Source organism: Octodon degus, unplaced genomic scaffold (genome assembly GCF_000260255.1).
Source record: "Octodon degus isolate 3935 unplaced genomic scaffold, OctDeg1.0 scaffold00009, whole genome shotgun sequence".
NCBI classification, from domain to species: Eukaryota; Metazoa; Chordata; class Mammalia; order Rodentia; family Octodontidae; genus Octodon; species Octodon degus.
Window position 1 is genome coordinate 23,360,393 of NW_004524585.1, and position 23,639 is coordinate 23,384,031.

Consider the following 23,639-nt stretch of genomic DNA (forward strand, 5'->3'; position numbering starts at 1 on the left):
GCTTTCAGCTGTGTGATTCCCAATTTGTTCTGTGTTAGTGTCCTCTGCACTTGTTATGGGTGGGCTTGGGTTCTGAGGTTGCATTTTGTTCCTTCATGTCATTTTGTGTAACACTGTCTTCTGACCTTTGTTATAGATCTTTGTTGCAGTTATAACCTTATCATTTACTGAAGTTCAGGTGCAGATCTACAAAGTTTGGATTTATCCAGCTGTGCCTGGCTTGGGTCTGTCTACTGTGCTCAGCTCCTTCCTGCTGCTGCCCTTGGGGTTGAACCTGTTCTGCCCCTCTGGCAAGATTTTCTGCTCCTGACTAGCTGGGTAATTCTATCCTCTACACTCTCTGCAGGGATTGCAGCTGCAGGGTTTTACCCCAGGCCTGTATGCCAGGTCTGAGCTGAGCCTGGCTGGGTCAAGGTGGAGTAGTGGGGAGAGGCAGCTCTCCCACCCACTCACTGGGCCTGGGCTAGGACTGGATCTGGGGGTTCCAGAAACAGGGCAGAATTTCCTATTCTGTGTGCGGGGTGCGTGGGGGTACTATGGATTGATGGGAGGCATCCCAAGGGTGTGGAAGAAGGTTTCACCCACACTGTGCCTGGGCTTGGACCAGTAGTAGGTCCCACTGGCATGGGGTAGCTGGAAGATCTCCCACACACTCACCAGGCCTGGGCTAGGACTGGGTCTGGGGGTTCCCGGAATGCGGCAGAAATTCCTACTCGGCAGGCGTGGTGGGGGAGGTGCTGTGGAGTGGTGGGGCGGTGTCCCAAGGGGGTGGAAGAGTGTCTCACCCATGCTGTGCCTGGGCTGGGACCAGTAGTAGGTCCTGCCGGCACAGGGTAGCCTCAAGCTCTCCCACACACTCCAAAATTTCTTCTCTTAAAAGTGTTGAAAAACAAAAAAATGGATAATATTAGGTAGTAGAAGAAATAGAAATGCTGTAGAATTAAAGGCAGAGAGAATCTTTTGTTCTGCCAAGGAGTTTACTGATTTAATGTAGGATATAATGTGTAGATGACTTTATGTATAAATATCACTGAGGAACAAAACCTAAGAAACATAAGAAGGACAGAGAAGGATGGTGGAGAGGGATTTCCGAAGCCAAAGTGAAGGGCTTTCATCAGAAATCAATGTGAATGGAATTCCTGTAGTTGAAATTAGAAGACAATGCTCTAGAATTGTTGGAAGTATGTACAAGTACTTTGTGTAGAATGCCTTTGGCCCGTACAGTTTCACCCACCCATTTCCCAAGAAGCATTTCTCTGCACACTCTTCATAAAAGAGTATAAAGAATCAATATGAAACAAATTACAGTGTATGACATTGACAAATAAATGAAACCTTATATAACCTTTTATAGGATTATTGTCTTTGTCATACATTGAAAGGAAAGTGGGTTGAACCACTAAGAAATATGGATACCAGGGACAGGAGAAAATGTTCAGTAGTTTCTTTCTTTCTTTTTTTTTTTTTTTTTTTTTTGTAGAACCAGGGATTGAACTCAGGCCCTTGTGCTTATCAAACAAGCACTTATTCTACTAAGCTATCTCCCTGGCCCCAAGTTGTTTCTTAATGTTATTTGGTGATTTATGGGAGTACTGCCCTGCTGGCCCCACCCTCAGGGCTCACTGAGACTGGAGTTGAGACTGGGTGTGGTGGCGTGCACCTATAATCCCAGCTCTTGGGAGGCTATAAACGAGTGGATCACTACAAGTCCAATCTAGTAGTGAGACCCTGAACACCATGTAGACCCTTCCCCGCCCCCAAAGAAAAAAGACTGAGGAGTAAACTCTATGTTTCTCTTCTTTCTGTTTAATTTTTAGGTGTTAAGAGGTAAGAAAAAAATGGGTGAATTTTTTACACTTCTTCCAATCATGGACTAAAGTTCTTAATTTTCATTTTCTCTGTCTAGACATTAAAATGTGCAAGGCACTGACAGAAGAGACATTATGATGTCCAAGTAGCAAATAGAGACAGGAAAAAATGCGAAGAAATTTAGGGACAGTGAAGCAAGAGGAAGTAAAGCGCAAGCTTTCTAGTAGAAGAGTACAGTCACTTAATGACAGATAAAAAGTTTTTGCAACTAAATATTATTATCACGTGATTCATAAATTAATTTTGTACCCTGTTTATTCATGTAGTTGGAAAAATTAAGATAACTGCTTTATAGCACATCATATAAGGAAATATTGCGCTAATAATTACATTAAGTCCTATTTTGTTAAGCTGCTCAATTTAAGAATGGTACTGTTTGTTTTGAATTAAAAAGCCATTTTCTAATTGTATTCTTAGAAACATGTTAAATATAAATTAAATACTAATCTTTCTCTTGATGTTATTTTTGTACTTGAAATTAGTAAAAGTGAAATTTTTCTTTATATTTAGACATGCAGAATCAGTGGGACATATCCTAAGTCCTTATAATATTTTCCTGTCACTGCCATAGCTAAATATTTATTGAGCTATCTATTAGAATATTGCATTTATGATAGTCTTTGTCACAACCTAGCCATAATTGTGGCATAATAGCTCTGAATTAATTAACTAATTAATTAATTATGTTCAGCAGTACTATCAGTAACAATGTTTAAATTTAATCACCAAATTATGCACATAGCCATTATTATTTTTTTTTTTCCGGAACCAGGGATTGAACTCAGGCTCTTGTGCTTACCAGGCAAGCACTTATTCTACTGAGCCATCTCCCCGGCCCCCTTCTCAACATTTTTAATAATATGTTTCCCCATAAATTAATGAAATAGACCTCCATTAAAGATGTAAATTAAACTGACAGTCATTTGAAAGTGAGGAATATGTGTCAGATGTCTTTATTTCTCCCAGCACTTAACATATTGTCTTACACCGCCGCATGTAAGACAATAGTTATCTTAGTAATCATTTATCAATGACTATGATAATTACACATGGAAACATTTTAATTTCCAATTAGTGGATTGGGAATAACAAGATTACTTGTTCAGTTTGTGCCTATTTATCTCTGCACATATTATAATTCATCTGAGAGCAGAGGTGGCTTTTATACTTTATGAACTTTATAGAAACAGAATGAAAATAAGTTGAGCTGTTTTGTGTCATTCCGTAACTAGAAATGTTTTGTCTCTTTTCTAAGACAATCATGCCAAGTCCTTCCCAAACAGCCTTCTCCGTACATTTTCAGTATTCATGCGCTGCCTTTTCTCTTGATCTCGTTTTCATTCTTGAAGTGCAGAGACGCTACTCTTCAGCATGGACACATGTGCTTCTCCACATAGTATGATTTCTCCTGCTCTGTTCTTCACCTGTTAAGAAAGGATCTTGGGAAACCTAACCTGTGGTGCCACAGCTCTGGATTGTAAGAGGCTACCTCAAGAGTGTCACTTATTTCTTGATAGAGCAGCCTCTTTTACTTGTTGTACTTGCTTCTATCTTTATCTTATTAATTACATTTATATGGGCAATGTCCTTTCTTTTAATGGTAGTGTTAAGAATTGTGACATACTGTGAAGAATATTTATTATAACTATTTTGGGAATGTAAATGTCCCAACATTTAAACATGTTAGAACACACATCTGCAGAAACAGTCACATGCATCCTTTGCAGAGATTATTAGTTTATAATATGATCTAAAGAGAATTTTCTTACTAAGCATGAATTGCATTATCTAAACTTACTAAGTGATGCCACTTGAGCACCAGCTAAAAACCACACACTCAGAGAGACTGCCTGCGCTGTCGAACTCGTCTAAAATAGCTTCCTCTGCTGTCATTCTTACATTGGTCAAACAGCTGAAAGGCAGAATCACCAGGGCAGTTGGCCATGGTGGAAGGAAAAAGTGCTAAACTCATGGCTACAGGAAGCAGGAGAGATAGGAAAGCCAGAGGGCATGGGGCCAGGTAGCAGACCAAGTCCCCAAGGGCAGGCTCCCTCAGACCCACTGCCTCCAATCGATGCTTTGTACTAACAGCCTCTGTTGCTAGGTATTCATCAATGGATGAGTGCAACACACTCCACTGTTCTCTTACTTCACCTAATAGAACATACAAATCTTATTTTGAGGGATGTCACACACTCCTTCAAACATAATTTTCATTGCTTTTCTTCTTCACCAGAATACCACAGTACAAGGTTGTGTTTTGTTTTGTTTGCTTAATAAATATTGAGTGAATAAATAAGTACTGAAATATAAATATGTTTATGAAATGTTCACTAGGGATTATAGCTCATTCATTATTTCATTTGTTGTCTTTACAGAGTTGGGAAATGTAACCATAAATTATACAACATGGCAACTGCAACTCTTTGAGAACATATTCTATCCTTCCTCTAAGTGAGGCAAAATACAATGATTTTCTATCTGCCTTGAGTGTTTGATGTATTCGGTTTCAAAAAAATAAAAGGAGTAACTTGACTTCAAAATCTTAACTGTGGGGAAACACACAGTTTGTGGATTTACAGTTGACCTTCTTGAACCTTGTAGAAGAATCATGAGGTTGCCACTTCTTCCACACTCTGCTGTCGAAGCACATTCTCTTTCCTTCATAGCATAGATTCAGTATTGCTAAATTATTTATTTGGCCATTGCTCATGTGTTTTTTTTTGAGACACCCTTTTGTCATGGCTGTAAAATGTTATAACTTTGTGTTGCTATTTTCTCCACTTGTAATTTGAACTCCAAAGAGGCAGCAGCTATTTCTTACTATTATTTAGTACTGTCCATATCATAAATGGTTAATAAACATTTATTTAATCTGATACATTTGTGTACAACATTTGTTACCTTAATCATTGATTCAGTCTCAATTATGACTTTTCAATGGAAATCAACTGTGGTATATCTGTGTTATGCAGATGCTATTTCTTTTGTTGCAGTTAAGTAGTAAAGGGAACTCATTAGATTTGTATTATACCTTGTCTGCAACTGAAAGATTTTTTTCTTAATTTAAGTTAAGAGCTTTGTGACAAATACTCTCTAAAATGCTAAACCTTCAAAGTAAATAATGTGTTATCATTACCATTAAGAAAACCAAAGGAAACTATACACCACCATATAAGAGAAGGCAATAAACATAAGAGCAGCATTCCTATTTCTATGCAAAGATGATGAATATTTTTATAGCTTCAAATATTGCACACTTTAAGTGAAATCTATTAAATTCCCTCAACTTTCTTCACCAATCAACACAGGCAATGTACATAGATACGCAGCTTATATCTCCTATGTGTGTATGAACAGCTACAATATATCAACATGCATGTTTATATAGTCATACAAAATCAATTTAAAATTCATCAAAAATCATAATTTAAACCCTAATACTGAAAATACCAAAGGACAACATAGAGGAAACATTTCTTGATGTTGGTATGGTAAATAATTTTATGATAAAACTGTAAAGTACAAAATACAAACAGAAATTGACAAATGAGTTGCATCATACTAAAAGGCTTCTGCACAAAGGAAAAAAACTACTCAGAATAAAGAAAATCCTATAGAGTGGAAAAAAATATTTTCCAACTATTCATATAAGAGAGGGCTGATAGAGAGAATATATGAGAATATATTAAAAAAAACATCAAAATTACTGATCCTTGCAAACAAACAAATCCAAGAAAAAATGGGCAAATGCTCTGAATAGATATTTCTCAAAAGAAAACACTATAAATATCCAATAGATGACAACATGATCAATATCTATTACCAGGGAAATGCAAATAAAAGATAAAATGCAATGCCATGCCTCCCCATTTAAAATGGCTCTTATAGGGCTGGCCAAATAGTTAAGCAGATTAAAAGTGCCTGCTTAGGCAGACACAGGGCCGAGAGTTTGATTCCCGGCCTGCCTTGCTGACCCTGTTCTCAGGGGTGCACTGAGAGGGTGATTGAGACTGGGCTTGGTGGTGCGCACCTGTAATCCTAGCACTTGGGAGACCATAAACAGGAGGATCACTACAAGTTCAATCTACGCAGTGTGACCCTGTACACTCTGTACATCTTGTCCTGAATACAATAACAACAACAAAAATGGTTCTTATAAAGAAAATAAGAAATCCTGATGTACATGGAAAGAAAATTCTTCTATGGTATGTAAGTTAGCACAGCCGGTATAGAAAAGAGTATAGATACTCTTCAAAAATTGTGAAACTCTCTTTTTGTAGCAAAATACTGTGTTGAACATCAGAATTATTTTAACATAAGCAGAATTACCATATCATCCAGCAATGTTGTTCCTGGGTCCACATTCAAAGAAAAGGAAGTGAGTGTACAAAGTGATTCCTGCACGTTCATGCTTATTCAGCACTACTCCCATCAGGAAGTCGTGGAGTTAGTTTAGGTACCCACCAACAGATGAGTGGATAACGGGAATATGGCACGTGTTCACAGGGGAGTACAAAGGAGAGATAAAGGAGAATGAATTCACGTCACCTACAGCAAAGTGGCTAGATCTAGAGAACATGATATTTGTGAAAATAAGGCAGACAGACAAGTAAAGGTACCATGTTTTCTCTAATATATGAGCAATCTGAAAAAGTTGGACTATTTTTTCAGATAAGGAAATTATGAAGTATGTCTTGAGAGAACAAAGTTAACTATGGTCTCTGATTTTCAGGGGAGTACTTTTTAAAGTATGTGATGGAGCAGGGCATGAGAGAAGAGGCCAAGTACATTGAAATGTTTATCTAAAATATAGCCTTTCAACTAATGTATCTGATTTGTGTTGGAGATGTCTCAGATGTATGAAAGCCTAATGTGCCCCAGGGTGTATGATATAGTAGACTATTACCATGCAGTAAGTTGTAAGTTGTTTGCGGAACAATATATTTGTTATTTATTGTAATAGATACCTAAATCTTTTCTTGTTTTTCTCTTTCCTTTTCCCCTTCTTCATCCCCTCCTCTTTGCCTCTTTCTTCTTTTCTTCCTTTCTTCCCTTCTTCCCTTTTCCCTTCCTCGTTTTTCCCTTCCTTTATTCTTCCTTACCTTTCTCTTTCATTTTTCGTTTCTTCATTCTTTCCACCTGAAACAGGTAATTCTTCTTGGAATACATATATGTAATGATTTATCTTTCATTATCTATGTCCTTTCTGCAAAATTTAAGCAAATAAAATATACTACTTTTTCATCATAATATATAAATATCCTTTTCACATTTTTATGTTGAAACAAATAATACTTTAAACACGAATTCTCAGAAAGAGTTGAAAATAAGGGCTGGGAGATGGCTTAGCGGAATAAACGCTTCCCTGGCAAGTGCAAGAGCCTGAGTTCAATCCCTGGTTCTGAAAAAAAAAACAAAAGAATGAAAGAAAGAAAGAAAGAAAGAAAGAAAGAAAGAAAGAAAGAAAGAAAGAGGTGAATAACTTATCTATAATGAAAAAATTGTTTTAATTTAACAAAATAAGACTATGAAGAAGATTGTATTCCTTCAACAACGGAGTACTTACCTTTCTATAATATAAAGAAGGATAAACTTGAGTTACTTCTATGAAAATGGATGCACCTTAAGATCACAAAGTTAAATAAAATAAATAGAAAACACAAGTTTAGATACTGAATGATTTCTCTTATGTGAAAAAACCTAAAATATAAATAATGAGGAAAATAAAAGATGAGAGGAAATCAAGAGATAAGTCTTTTGCCAAAAGGAAGGGAATGCAGAGTTGGAGGGAGAAGGAAGGGTGAGAAGGGAGGAGAAAGAAAGAAAAAAGGAATGAGGCAGTTAAGTAAATGTATCAAGTCACACAGGGGATGTGCTCATCCAGTATGAACATGTATGGATATAAAAGGAAAAAAAAAGCATTGCTTTACCTATTTGTCTTCTTAGGTCAATAATTTCATTCTTATTTAACTTAAATCAGTTATTATTTTAATCAACATGCTTATTGAAAGATAAAGTATGTCATCATAGTATAAAATAACTGCAATTAATTTTTTTCAAAACACAATAGCATAAGGAGACAAAATTATGGTATTTACTCATCAGCTGTTTATATTAGTAAAATAATGTTCACTTATAGAAAATTATTTTCAATTTATTATTACATACATATTTAAATATTTATACATCATACATTCAAACATATGAATACTTTTAGTCAAGCAGTTTTGCATATATTTATTCTAACACAGAGCCGATTTTTCTATTACCTTGGCATTTTCTTGTCTTAAAGAAAAAGAAAATTTTCAATGTATAAATCAGCTATTAATAATCTTTGTTAGAGATACTATTTTACATGAAAACACATACCTTGTTTTCAGAGAATTTTGTTATAAAGACTGGTACACAGTTCTTTAGGTAGATTTTGAACAGTTTCCCATATCTTTTCTTTGTCTTGTCTATATTTTTCCAGGCCAGTCTCTAACTAACTCGTGGTCTCCATGCTCTTCCAATGCAAGGCTGATGGGCCATATGGTATAATCCCAGCCTTCCTAGAAGCTGAGAATAGGGCTTGCCTGTCTCTGTGCCTCATGGTTACTCTCATTTGCTGTAATCTCTACTTACTGGTATTTCTAATCTATAATACCAACCAAGTCATGGTAATTGTAAAGAGTGAAAAAATAAATTTAGAACAAAATAAAATCTATTATCTGACAAAAATCACCCACATTTCTTTAAAAGAGGTGAAATAATTAAGACTTTGAATTTAACATAGAAAACAAGATTATAACATTGATTTAGGCCATGACCTTTGGGATATTATTATGGTTTTTATCTAGTTGTCCCCCCAAAGCTTCATGCAATCATGTGGCAACTGCTGGAGTTTTTGATTGATTATTGTGGGTGTGGATGCTACATTTGCCCTGGGGCAGGTAATTTGTATTGTGGTGCAAGGAGGGGAGAGAGGCTAGCTAGCTACCTGAGCTGCTGCCACTTTCTTTGCTCTCTGCTCTTTGCTGCCACTATGAAAGGTTGCTCTCTGCCACGTGCCACTCTGCCTTGGAGACAGCAGAGTATGGACTGAAACTTCCAGCAACTGTGAGCTAAATAAACCTTTTCTTCCTTCATTTTGGGTGTCATGCATTTTTCCCAGGAAGAAGAGTAACTGAGACAGATATAAACCCCAAATCATGGATTGGTAAAGCAAGCATAGACAAATGATAGTATATCAAACTGAATTCTCTCTAAAGAGCAAAGGAAGCAATTACTCCAGTGAACCAAAATACTTGGAACAAATATTTTCAGGTCATATGGATAAGGGGCTCATATCCAAATATATATGGAAAACAAACTACTTGATAATCAGGAAGTGGTGCCCATGGACACTGTAAGAAGGAATGTAAGTTAGCACAGTCTGATGAAAAAAATGTAACTACAAAGTAGAATTGGCATATGGTTGAGCAGTCCTGCATCTGGGTGTATATCTAAAAGAATGGAAATCAGTACTTTGAAACAACATCAGAATTTTCCACGTTCACTGTAGCATTTCACTATAGTGAAGCTTTTGGTGCAATCTAAATATCCATCAATCTGTGAACACATAAAGAAAGTGTGATCTATTTGGATAATGGAATAGTACTTATCTCTTTCACAAAAGGAAATTCATCTACATGGACAAATATAAACACAAGATTTCACTGGCATGAGAAATAGATATACCATCGAGCTCACAGAAAGTGAGGTGAGTTAGGGTAAAGGCATGGGACTGGGAAGAGACTGGTCAAGAATACAGAATTTCAGTTAGACAGGTGAAATAAACACAAGAGATCAGTTGTCCATTATAGTGACAACAGTTAGGAAAGGAGCTGTTTAGAATATGGTTTGTTCATCTGATTTCATGCACAGGCTTAATCTCTAAAATCATATCCTAATTAGGTATTAAATTGAGGGACTCTAAATCTGATTATAGTGCTAGAGATGGAGTCTTGGGGAAGCTATTAGATTTAGATTTCCTCATTAGTGAAGATCTTCCATGATTGAATCTCGGTGGTTCACCAAACCTAAAGCCAGAGATCAGATTCGCACACACATGATTGTGCACACCCATCTCTTTTCCCTTGTTTCTCCGCATTACTTTGGAACCCCAACAGCTACAAGATTCTCACTAGATGAGGACCCACTTTGCTTCACACCTCCAAAACCCTGAGCCACCGTAATTTTTTTAAGGAGGTATTCTTTCTTTCTTTTTTCTTTTCTTTTAATGTTTTTTGTTGTTGCAGGGTCTCACTATGCAGCTTGTACTCATAGAGATCCTCCTGCTTTCAAGCTCCCCAGCACTGGGATTACAGGCATGCCTAGGCCTTGGCTCTGTGGCCGCCCTGGGGGAGGGGCTGGTATGGCATGTGGGGCCGAGGATTGAACCACAGTCCCTGCCCTTGCTTAAGGTTGCCTAAACAGGCGCTTTAGTCCACTGAGCTATCTCACCAGCCCGATGAGGTATTCTTTCTTAAGGAATGCATTATAATAATGAAAATGGAGCAATACAATACTGTATCTGAATACTGCAGTGTAGAGCTTACTTCCTCATGTCATAACAGAATTATGTGTATGAGGTCATGCATATATTAATTATATTGATGTAGTCATTGCACAATGTAAACATATATCAAAGCATGCTGTATGCCATAAACAGATGGAATGAAAATATATTAAGTTAATCATTAATTTATGACTTGGGTAATATTATGTGTATATTCTGGATAAGAATTAGAGTTTGCATTAGGTTTTCTATTTAATAAAAATATTTAATGATCCCACCTAAAGTTTAAAAATACAGTAGAAATGGAAGCATAATACAAACCAGTCTCTTGTAATTTATATAGTTTACTGCTTTCTGTATTTTATATACATTTGATACACATATTCTGGGCTCTCAAAAAATTCTTACGATGTTAATAACTTCTCATTTAATGACAAAATTTTCTGTGGCAATAGAGAATTGTGAAGTACTCTACAAGTTAAACAAACCTTACTTTATCTTTTAAGAGTGAGCTTGAAGTTTTGAAGTTTGAAATTGTCACAGTGAGCTTGAGCTCATCAGTTGTTCAAACTCTATAGCTACAGAATGTATTCAAGGTCCAATGAGATAGCTCAGCAGATTAAGCACCTGCTTTGGCATCTTAGTTTGTTTTTGTTTTTTGGTTTTTTTTTTCCAGAATATTGTCACTATCCTCAGACATGATGCATTTTAGGGGAAAGTCCAGTACATTGGTCATCTATCAATTTTTCTTTCTTTCCTTTTTCTTGGTTTTTTGATACAGAGCCTTGCCATGTAGCTTAGGTTGACCTTAAACTCACAGAAATATTCCTGACTCAACCTTGTAACATCCAAGATTACATGCATGTATCACCACACAGATTAATTTTTCTTTTTCTAGACCTATTCTGTTCCCATTGTCTTTTGTCCTGTATTCTGCTTGGTGATGAACTAAATTAAGAAACAAATCTCCTAGGAAATCAGTTTTCAACTTCTCTATGTATTTAAAAATATGTCCTTGATACAGCTTGTTCTATCTACTACAACGATCTAAAAATATCTGAATAAGCCCTATTTGATAATTTTGCATATGCAGAGACATTTGATTAATGTTAATATCATCTCCTTTTTTTCACTGGAATAAGGTAAGTATCTACCAGGCAAAAGGTGACAGAACACTAATGTCTGCACTGTAGCTCAGATCAGAGTCGGGGAGGCAAATTCTCTCACTTCAAACAAGAATTGAAACATGAAGCAGGCATATCCAGAACTTTCTTGTCTGGCCTGTTAGTATAAAAAAAATGAAACATTGTCCCAGTTTCACAACTATGGGTATTTTCTAATTCTTGCATATGTAGGGTATCCTCAGACAGACCTTCACACTGCATTTTGTTCCCTTAAATAACATCTCTCAGTGTCTGTGGTCTGATCCTCTTTGCATTTCTCCAACACTTTCTTCAGTTTTGTTTAGAATGGTGAGCGCTTTGAGCTTTGACAGCCAAGCAATGAACCACAAATGGCAAAAGCCACTAGGTATTGCGCAGTCTGTTAAGACTGACACAACTCCTTTGTATATCTTCTACATCAGCCAGTTGGCCTCTTGTAATCGTCTTTAGCATTTCATATTTTAGTATAGTTGTTATTAGAAGGGCCTATATTTATTGGTTGTGTTTTCCATTTTCTACAAACTTGGTTAGAAGGACAGTTCTGCAAGCAACGCTGGACTTTCATGTCCAGGACCTTGAGCTTGGTGTTGGCCATAGTGGCAGGATAGGAGGATGGAGAAAGTGAACCCTGGGTGATAAGGTGTAGCCAGGACTGGGGCTGCACAGCATCCAAAGCCATCTGCTTTACTTTTATATTTCAGTTATCACATTAATAATACATTATCTCTTTTTCCATATAATTTAAATATTCTTATATGGTACTACGTTTTAAAAATGATGAGTCCATAATACTTTAGTGGCTCAGAATTGATCCTTTTGCCAATAGTAGTGTTCATTACAAGCCATTTTTAAAATATATAAAAGTTTCTTGATAAATTCTTAAGTGTGAATATTTGAAATAGAAGTTTCTTGATAAATTCTTAAGTGCTAATATTTGAAAAAGAAGTGATGAATACTTAAATTAAATTTTAAATAAATAGGCAATGCAAAGGAGTTTAATAATACATATCTTTACTAAAGAAAAAGAACTAGGCCACTGTCTTGCATTATATCTTTTTTAAAAAATAATTTTGTTGAGAAACAAATAGCAATGAGACAGCTTCAAAACCGATTATTAGTACAGTTTCAATAATTACTACATTGCATATTGTTGACTTAGTGGTTATTTATTGTACAAGATGCAGACATGATATCCTGTCAACAGACACTATTAGTACAAATCTTTCAGTTCACTGATTTAACAGAAAGTAGCTGTATATCTATTGTAACTCTTTTGAATATACAGATACAAAATGGTCCTTCATTTGTATCCTCTTTTTTTGTTTAGTTTTCTCAGAGATGGGTATCCCATTGTCATTTAAATATTGTAGGTGCATGAATTTAGCAAAATATTCCAATGTACTCCAGTAATCCATAATAGTAGTGGGTTATCCATAGGACTAGCAATGTCAGAAGTTGTTGACCTAGGCTTTTACAGCTCAACATATTAATATGGCTTTACTTTTTATACTTTGTTTTTATACTTTTCTGCTGGATAGTTAAGACCAAGATAAAGCAAGACCTATATAACAAGAAATGCAACTTTTGTATCTGATAAAGTTAGTTAAATGCCCTCAGGATTTATCCTGAAACCCTGTACTGCAGTTTGTAGATCTTTTTTCAGTGTCAGCCATGTGGATGAGTCATGTCCATTGCTTGACCAATTTGTTCTCTGTGAAAGCCTGAGAGAATATTTTCTCTCTATATGACTCTCCTTAGGCACACTCTACATCACTGATCACTTTCCTCTGTTACCTCATGATCTCCTTGATCAGTAAATTTGGTACACAACTGAGTTACCTGATGTTACAGTATGGGTTCTCCTATGTCTTGAGTCCTCACTGACTTTGAAAGGCTAGGGTCAAAATGTTGGCTGTCCTTGCAGCCCTTCTCCTTCTCTGATTTTTGGTCTGTAAACTTAAGTTGTTAACCCTCCAGAAGAGAAACTTATTTTTATTATCATATAACCTAGGCTGTTGACCTTAACCTCACTATCTGTCTGAATAGCAAACATCTTAGACATAACATGGAGCTAAATTTTAAGTCCCTACAGAATATGAAGGAAAAAATATAAAAATATAAAATAAATATTTTTAAAAGGGACTAAGCAATTACATATTTTTACACAGAAATTTAGAAATCCAACCATATACAGCATTGTAGCAGGACAGCCCTAGAATTTTTTTCTTGTTTTTTTTCATTTATTAACTTTTTTGTAAAACAAACATTTACTTGACAGTACAGCAGTAAGTAGTATGACATGACAAGCATTCCGTATTTAGAAGACCAGAATGAGAGGCATTCCAAGCATGACCCTAGTATTACACATTACTATCTTCAGTGCAGTTGCTTAGTTCACAGATATCAGCATATATAGTAAGTGATGAAGAGAATGCTATTAATTAACTGCTAGTTTTAAAAACCTGCTGAAGATTCTCAGGATCACTGCCTTACCCATATTGTGTATATAAATGTATGACTTTGTCCCTGTCATGTTTCCTGGCTTTTCTCCTTGCCCTCTTTGTTGTCTAATCCTTAAGTTCTTTCTTTCCTTTTAACTGTGTTATACTTTTCTATTTTTATTTCTTCTTTTGAGTTCTTACACTAGAGAGATTATATGATAATTACACATGTGTGTCTGGTTTATTTCACTTATGAGTATATCTTCAAGTGGCATCCACTTAAATATAAAGGCTATGAGTTTATCACTCTTTAAAGCTGAGTAATACTCCATTGTATAAAAACACCACATCTTTTTTATCCATTCCTTGGTTGTTTGAGCATCTTGGTTGTTTCCAACATTTGGCTATCAGAAATTGTGTTGCTATAAACATAGGTACACATATATCACTATGATATGACACTCTCATGTCCTCTGGGAAAATTCTGAACAGGAGGATAGCTGGTTTGAATGGGATTTCCAGTTCTAGTTTTCTAAGGAATCTCCACAATGATTTCCATAACAGTTGCATCAGTCTACATTCCCACCAGCAGTGGAGAAGGGTTCCTTTTCCCCCACAGCCTCTCCAACATTTGTTTTTGGTTGATTTCTTTATAATAGCCATTCTTTCTGGGGTGAGATGGTATCTCAGTGTTGTTTTAATTTGCATTCCGTGGATGGCTAGTGATGTGGAGCATTTTTTCATATACTTATTTGCTTCTCTAATTTCATCCTCTGAGAAGTGCATGTTCATCTTGGATGCCCGTTGCTGGATTGGGTCTTTAAATTTGGGGGCCCTAATGTTTTTTAATTCTTTATAAATTCTAGAGAGCAGACCTTTTGCAGTGCTTATTAAGATTTTTTCCAAATGCCTTATTTTTCATAATAAAAGTTCACTGTTGATGTCTGCATGCTATATATATATCTCTTAATTGATTAAAATGCAGTGGGAATTTATATTTTCATAAACATTCATGGATATTTTACCATCTTTTTTTGTATTTTAGGAAAGGGTCTACAGGGTGTTCAAGGTCTCACTGGTAGATTGGACTTGTAGTGATCTGCCCATTTACAGCTTCCCAAGAGCTGGGGTTATAGGCATGCACCACCATGCACAGTCTCAATTGCTATCGCAGTGTGTCCCGGAGGTGGAGCTAGCACAGCAGGCCTGGGCATTGAACCCCTGGTCACTGTGCCTGCTTGCAGTTACTTTAATCTGCTGAGCTATTTGGTCAGCCCTGGGTATTTTGCTCTTTAATTTCTTCCCTATTCTGTAATAGTGGTTCTGTTCATACTTAAAAAGAGGCTGACTACATACAAAATTCTTTGAGTCTTTTTAGGTTTCTCCCAAGTAGAAATTAACATTGTAACCATTTATGTGACCATTTATTGTTATGCTGTATGTTATTCCCACTGAACTTGATTGGCTACCTATGTAACTGTGCATGTGATTGGGTGGGACTGCTCAGACATCACACACTGAGATGAAAGACAGGTCACCTGGTACAATAACCTTGATTCATACTTCATTTTCTAATTTCAGAGATAGTAGTCTGGGCACTTTACATGGACAATAGTTTAAATTTTTTTGTAGGTAATTTGCTATTGTAGACTGAATGTTTAAATAACTTTTATATTTAAGTCCAATTACTTCTCCATCCTATGTGTTGCAGTTAAATACACTGGAGTTAATTTTCTTTAAATAGACCACTGTAGAGTTCTAAGATTCCAATCTTCATTTTAAGGCTTTTATCTTTATATTGTATCTCCTGCCTTGTGCTTGCACTTGATCTGTGTCTGAAGTTGTGTTTATTTTCATGGGATTAGATAAGCTCTAATCTTCTGATACTTTGCACATACAACGAAGATTCTATTTTTAACTTTTGCTCATATTAATTAATTGCTCAATTGCTTTTTCCCTTGAGGGTCAAATGTTTGAAGCTCTAAAAAGACACCTAGACAAACTCCAGTGTAACAGAGAGACTCATGTGTTATCTCCTTAGCTTGACAAAAAAGATGAAACCTCAGAAACTGAGACAGTTTAGGTTATTAAAACTCAGAGTCCGCTGCATCATGGAAGAAGGGTGTCTTCATATCAGTGGGTGTGGTGGTAACTCAGTGGTATAGTACTGGACTCTGAGTTTGATTTTTCAGCACCACAAAAAAAAAAACAGCAACAAAAAGATTAGAGTTAAAAGGAGACCCTTTTGACAGCAAGAGGCACAATTTCTTCCTACTTCTCCTTTACAGTCAGAAAAACAAGTTTTCCTTGCCCCTCAACTTTAAAATGTCAGAGTGTTTGCATGAGTCATCTGACCTCTCTTTGATCATGTCTCTTCAGGTAAGGCTCCAAGACGAAGGGTCAGTACACTTGTTATCTACAGTAGACTGATTGAACTGAGCAGCTGTCTCTATTCAAGAACATCTCTTACACAAGTTCAGTATAAAATGAGTCTGGCATTTCTATTTTACTTACTGATTTTTAAAGTATTTTTAACAGCTACATCCTTGCCTTTTCCATTGAGACTTAGACAAATGCTATAAAACTTACAAGTTGCTTTAGATTGCTTTTTTTCTTTCAGTGTAACTAGGCAGCAGGTGGATTCCAATTAATGTCACAAACTGGTTTTCAACAGTTTCTCCATATAGCTACCAGGTATTTACATGGAATATTTTACCAAATGTCAACCTATTGGAGCAGAGAGAGCACCAGAGAACACTAGCATTAACACCTAATTCCTACCAAGCAAGGTGTGTTCTAATACCTCAGACACTAAGCCACCAAACTACCCTGCCTTCTACCAGAAATACAGAGAACAGTGGTTATAAGTACAAAAATTTTCCACATGAAATATTCTTTTTAAGTGAAACGAGAATACTGCAGAGAAAATACTACTACTAACCCTCTGATCCTGTAAGTCTTTGCTCCTGGGCCATTCTAGCTTTTCCTACATTAGCCTCCTCAACTCTTTCTTCCACATGGAGAGTTTATTCCTTTGCTCTGTCTTTTGTGACACTTGCTCTTTCTAATTTATGTGGTTCATGTGTTACTGCACTGTTTGACTCTCATTGGTTCTACATTCTCTTTTCGTCTTATTGTTAATGTCAAAATAACATCTTATTTTTTGCTCTGTGGTGAGTACAACACGGGGATGGGTGGAACTTTAGAGGACAGAACCAGACACTCCCTACCTATCTGTTAAAGGAGTGGTGAGACCTAGGCCTTTTTAACTGACTTCCGTTTGACAATGTACCCTCTTGCTCACACATGTATCTAGGCCTAGATCTGAGGCAACTCTCACTAGAATAAACCAGTGTAAGTGTTTTCCCTTCAAATTTCATAACAAACCTTTCTCTAATATTAAAACTAACTCTCTGTATTATTTCTTGATCATGATTGAAAGGTGACCAACAAGCTGAGATGGAGTTTGTGATTGAATAACACTTTATTTTCACTTTTCTAATTTGTTGTGTTTAGGCATAGGGCAAGAAGAACTCAGGCAATATTGGCAGCCTCTTTCAGAGGAGCCAGGTTATACCCGCTGTTTTGATCTTATATTAAATAAAATTTAACAAAGTTCTTTTCACTAAGTTTGAGATGGGGTGAGAGCTCTGTACCTCAGTTTGTCAACTTGAAATAGTGATTGGACAGTCCTCTTCATTGGGAAATTTTCCCTTGATAGCTGACGTCACTCCCCTATCATGCAGATGATTTGATACATGGCAGAAAATTATATGGATGCGTCACCTCAAGTGCAGGTGTGCTGTGGGTTCTGCCTATCTATGGGAAGACCAGGGAAAATTAAGTGAATTTCTACCGAACATAAGTGTATCTCAGTGTACTCTCTCCCCCACATGCATCATCCTGCTGTTTCAGATCCACATGGTTTTTCTTTTCCTTAGTTATTACTGTACTTGGGGTAATTAGACAGACTAATGTATGATGATTTATTTTCTCAGTGTGTCACTGTACTTTCTCCCTGCACAAACACAGAGCACAGGGGTGTCTTCTGGATGCTTCCTTGCTTCAGCTGAAGTACCGTTATGATGGCTTCCTTGTTCCTAATCTCTCAGAGATGCAAGCTGGCTCTTCAGTATTCAACAGCCTATGTTTATGTCCACTGATGAACAATCTTAGGAGCTGCCAAATACATTTCATCCCTGTATATTCAAAAGAACACCGAATTTTCAAGTGGCTTCAAATTAATGCAAGATGCTCTATTTCTTTTCTTAATGTATTACTTCTGGTGAAAAAAAATGTCTTATGCTTATATTTTCTTTTTAATTTAATTTATTTGTGATTGGTACAGGCCACACAAGATAGGTAATTTGAATCACCTCTGAATTCTCTCCACTGGTATATTATTTTTCATGTTTTTACAATTGTTTCATATTTGCTTTTATATTTAACAATTCAGTTACAAGAAGTCCCTTCCTCTCCTTAATTTTAGCCTGACTTCATTTGTTATTTTTCAATTACACACTGTATTTGCTGCTGGATTTGTGTTTTCTAATCAAGAAAACGAGGCAGAGTAATTAGTACCTTGAAATTATGAGCAAACCAGCCCACACATTTCTTGGCTGACATTGATTTTGTCCTGACTCCTTTACATTCTAAACGAAGAGGGAAGCTCATAAAAGACTCTGCTGCTAACAGAGCAGGCTGAGATAACACCGGCTCAGACACACTAAAGCTAATTACCTACAATAAGTGATTTGAAGCAAGGCCAATAAGAGATTGGGGAATAAGCATATTAAAGCCAGTATAATAGAAGACATGAAATGAGACAAAAGAAATGAGGGATGGAAATATAATGCATGAAAGGAAATTCATATGGGAGATTAAGAAAATTACATTGCTATTGTGTTGGATGCTAGTTAAAGGGAATGACCTTCACTGGCGATGATTTTGAATTTGGTATTTATGAGGGAACACGGTCTTGTCCTGTTTTTGATGGCATACAGGTTAATTTCTTTTTCTTCTCCCAGCCCCGCCTTCTTTGCTTATCCCTCCCCCTATTGTGGAGATAATTAGATACATGGCAGAAAATTATATGGCTGTGTCAACTCCAAGAGCAGGGATACTGTGGGCTGTGCTTATCTAGCTGTAGGCAGAATTTCCCCAATGTCACAGCCTCTTCATCAGTTACAAAACTGCTGGGCTAAAACATTAATAATTCTTCAGTTGATGAAAGGGTGTGCTGTCAGAGCACATTTTCCAACTTTCACTGAAATCCTGCTCCCAGAAGGGCTGGCCTCAGTTGGCTGAATGTCTCTATTTTAGTGGAAAGTCATTTTATAAATAACTCATTATAATATATTAAAACATATGAATAATGTCCTGTTATCGCTAGGACAGGGTTGCAGTGAGACTCAGGAGTGGTGGGAAAATGGAATGTGAGTCAAGCAGCATCTCAAAATTATGTACTTTCACCTTATATTAGAAACTTATGGTAATATCCATAATTTCTTAATTAATATGTGCTTGATAAAGGAAAGTAAGAGATAGATAAAAATATAGTAATCACTGTGTATTGTTAAATGTAAGATAAAAAAGGAGACACCAGGATATTAATCAAGTTAGACAATGTAACACTGGTTATAAAGATTTTTGCCACTTATTTTTGGTCTGCCATGACTTGATATGATCCAGTCATTTCAGCTAAGTCATGAATGTCAAAGCTTTATGAAAATTAATTCATTTTGTGCTTTAGGATTTTTTTTTGGTAAGACCAGTCTATATGATGGTAGTGAATTTCTTATGGCTTCAGATTAATCTGTCTGGAGTGCTCATTGTAGGCAGTACATATTCCCAGAGAAAATCTTTTTTTGCTAGTCTAAAGAGGGGGTTTACTGCACAGTATTGGATGACATAAAGAATTCCTGTACCAGGCAAGAGGATGGGAATTGATCTGGGATTGAGCACACAGTTAGGAGTAGCCAAGGGCCTTGTTGCTCCACCAATGATGGGTTTCCTTCTTTCTAATCAAGAATCTGATGCTCCACTGACTGCTTTAGGATGTTGGTGTCTGAGCCATGATCCACACCAGGAAAATGATCCCTACTTCCCTGCTTCTCTTCCTATTCAACTCAGGTCTCAATTTCAGGTTTCAAAGAAATGTGGTTGGCCAACCTAAATCACATTGGGAACTTCCGACGAGAGGGATTCTGGGTAATGCAGATATGGCAGTGTCACTGAGGTGAGCCCCAAGGGAGAAACTGAAACGTAGGAACAAGGACGCATTTATTGTGAGCCAGTCACCAAAGCCTTCACTACCAGTCAGGGTCACAACAATTCTTGGCCCAGTTTTGACTTTGCCTCCAGGTTATAGACTTTTCAGTTTTCCATAATAACCACGTCACCGTGTTATCTCATTCTCAGGAATTTTGTAGGAATGTACGAGATTTACATTTCCCAGACACTGTTGACCATCTGCTGGTCATGGGAAATGTAAGATTCATCTTAATTCCTGATTGGTTTTAACTATTTGTCCTTATCTTTATGAGCTTCATGGGAGGGTGAGGAAGTGAGTTTATCTACAGTTTAAGTGAACATAGGTGACTTTTTAAACGGAGTTAAGAAAGAAAATGGAGTCTCCTTTGACCCATCACTGCAATGTTCAGATTTCCAGCCAGAGCAATAGAAGCATCGCACTGCGTGGGTTAGAATATCTGTTAAATGCGTGTGTCATGGTTTAGATCTAGACACTCCCTGAGATGTCTCGTGTGTTTACAGGCGAGGCCTTTTGGAAGACGACTGCCTCGTGGTGGCATGAGCTCATGGTGCATCACAGTGTTGCATAATATTATATGGTGCACCTATTCAGTGATTTATTTAATAGCATCCCACTAATGTATTCTTTTATTTCATGTTTTCTTTCAATGGTATGAATACTGCTATAAAAGATTTTTGAAACTGTATTTCTGTGTCATTACTTTCCACTTTCATGCTATCAAAGGGCACGTGGGTAATCATTTTGGAGTAGCCATTTTCACATTTTCCTTAGCCTGTACTCTGTAGATTTTAGTCAAACTAGATATGACTGTGTGATTAAACAAGAGAAGCACAATTTTTAGAAAATACCTGGAGGGGAAGTAATGGTATTTTACATGCCCTTTATTTCATGTACGCCTAAAGTTTAAATGGGATGGAGGGAACTCAAATGCTCACCTTGAGCCTTCGGTGTTGCTATGGACAGCACGGTGATGACTTGGAGTGTGCTAACCTGACTGTACCCAGGCTTATCTTATCAGCAAGTTTAGTATTATCACTACTATACTAGATTCTCTGTTACTTTTAGCCATATTTTTTGCACTTTGCTAGTAAAATTGTGTTCCAAGTAGGCTGTGATGTCACATGTTCATCAATAATAAAGAAAAATATCACTTATAACAAATGTTCATATCGCTGGAACAAAACATGAAATTAAACAAGCATATTGGTAAGGATGCTGTTAAATAATTCATTATACATTTACATCGTATATTATATGGAACCAGTGAATGCATTGTGAGGACAGTGGCCCATGATCCAGTGGTTATTGATCTTAGTGGTACAGTCCTGGTAGTTTTTGGCAGATAAATAGATCAGTACTGGGGCTGGGAAGATGGCTCAGTGGAATAAGTGCTTTCCTGGCAAGCACAAGGGCTTGAGTTCAATCCCTGGTTCTGCAATAAAAAAAGTTGGGCTAAATAGAACAATACTTGTATCAATGGAGCCTGAATTATCTTAGTTCTGTGTTTGAGCATGTATCCTTGTGTATGTGACCACTTTGATCAACTGTCTTGTGAATTATTATGTGATATTTTTCTTTTTTCTTAAAATGTATGATGCCTTGGGGTCAGGGAGAAGGCTCAGTGGAATATGCACTCCCCTGGCAAGTGCAAGGGTCTAAGTTCAATCCCCCATTCAGCCAAAAAAAATAAACAAATAAAATATATGATGGCTTTTTGCAAGTTATTATTTTGCCGTATTTTTTCAGTTGTTATTCATATGGCTTTTGTTTGGAAAACTAAAAATGTTAAATAGTAATGGAAGTTATATTTTAAATTTATTTTTGTGTAAACACATTTTGGTTTTCTTGCGTATGAGTAGTTTGGAGGACCTTATTTTATTATCTCTAAATAACATTTTATGTAAAAGATTAATTAATTTGTTGGTTGGTTGGTTTCAGACAGGATTTTTCTTTTTCTTTTTTTTTTTTTTTTTTTTTTTTTTTTTTTGGTGGAACTGGGGATTGAACTCAGACCCTTGTGCTTGCCAGGGAAGTGCTTATTTTACTGAGCCATCTCCCCAGTTCCAGATAGGATTTTTCTATGTAGTTCAGGTTCTCCACGAACTCACTTTTTGGTCCAGGTTGACCTTGAACTCCCACTAATCCTCCTGCCTTAGCCTCCAGAGTTCTGGGATTATACGTGCCTGCCATCACACTTGGCTGTAAAAAGATCGAAAAATTAAGAAATAACAATTTTATTAAATGCAATAAAAATCTGTATTTTTTATTAATTGCACACAATTGAAATAGTTATATTAAATCCATTAATATAGCTATTTCAGTAGGCAATTTCTAAAGTTTATTTCTACAAACCCTGTCAGGATGATGTGAGGGACTAACTTGTGGAATTACCAGTGTAAGAAACAGGATCTGAAAAATAGAGACTGCAAATGGGAAAGTGTGAAGGACAGTTTCAGCCTGTCAGCATTGTAGCAGATGAAACAAATCCCTACCTGAGATAGCGGCAGAGATCAGTGGGCTCTTTAGGGGGATTTTGAGCAGGGGATGAAATTGATAGATTCAACAAAAACTTTGGCTAAGCGGAAAAGCACACATGAGCTGTGGTATGTAGAATTCTAAGATGTACCCAGATACCCCTGCGTCTATATATACACACCTTAGTAAGGCACCTTTCCTTTTAGCGTGTGTAGGAAACCTCTGGATATTATTATGTGCTAGACAAATAGCCTCCTGTTGGCTTTGAAAAAGAGAACAGCCGTGTTGTGAGCTGTGATGAAAAGAGAAGGCTTTCCTGAAGCTTCAGGTCAGCCTGACAACCAGCACGGACTGAATTCTGGAGCAGCAAACTGAGCTTGAAGCAGAACCCTAAGTCCAGACAGGATCACATTACAGGCTGATTCTTCCTCGGTTACACTATTGTAAGACCATGAGTGAAAGACCCATTAACTTCATCCGGATTCCTGATCCACGTAAGGGTGAGAAATGAGTACTGCTTTAAGTCATTTACTTTACAACAGCTTATTGTGTATCAATTAGAGATTATGACAACTACCAGCATTACACACACACAAGCACACACATGCACAACACAAATACCTGTACAAATTTTTGGGGTCTGCCCTATGCCCTTTTTCTTTTGGTACAATGAGAAGAAATTTCTCATTCTGTTTTTAGGATTCAAGTGGCATATTTGTGATTCCTTGCTGGCAGCCCAGATTTTCTTTCTTTCTTCTTTTTTTCTTTCTTTCTTTCTTTCTTTTTTTTCTTTCTTTCTTTCTTTCTTTCTTTCTTTCTTTCTTTCTTTCTTTCTTTCTTTCTCTTTCTTCTTTCTTTCTTTCTTTCTTTCTTTC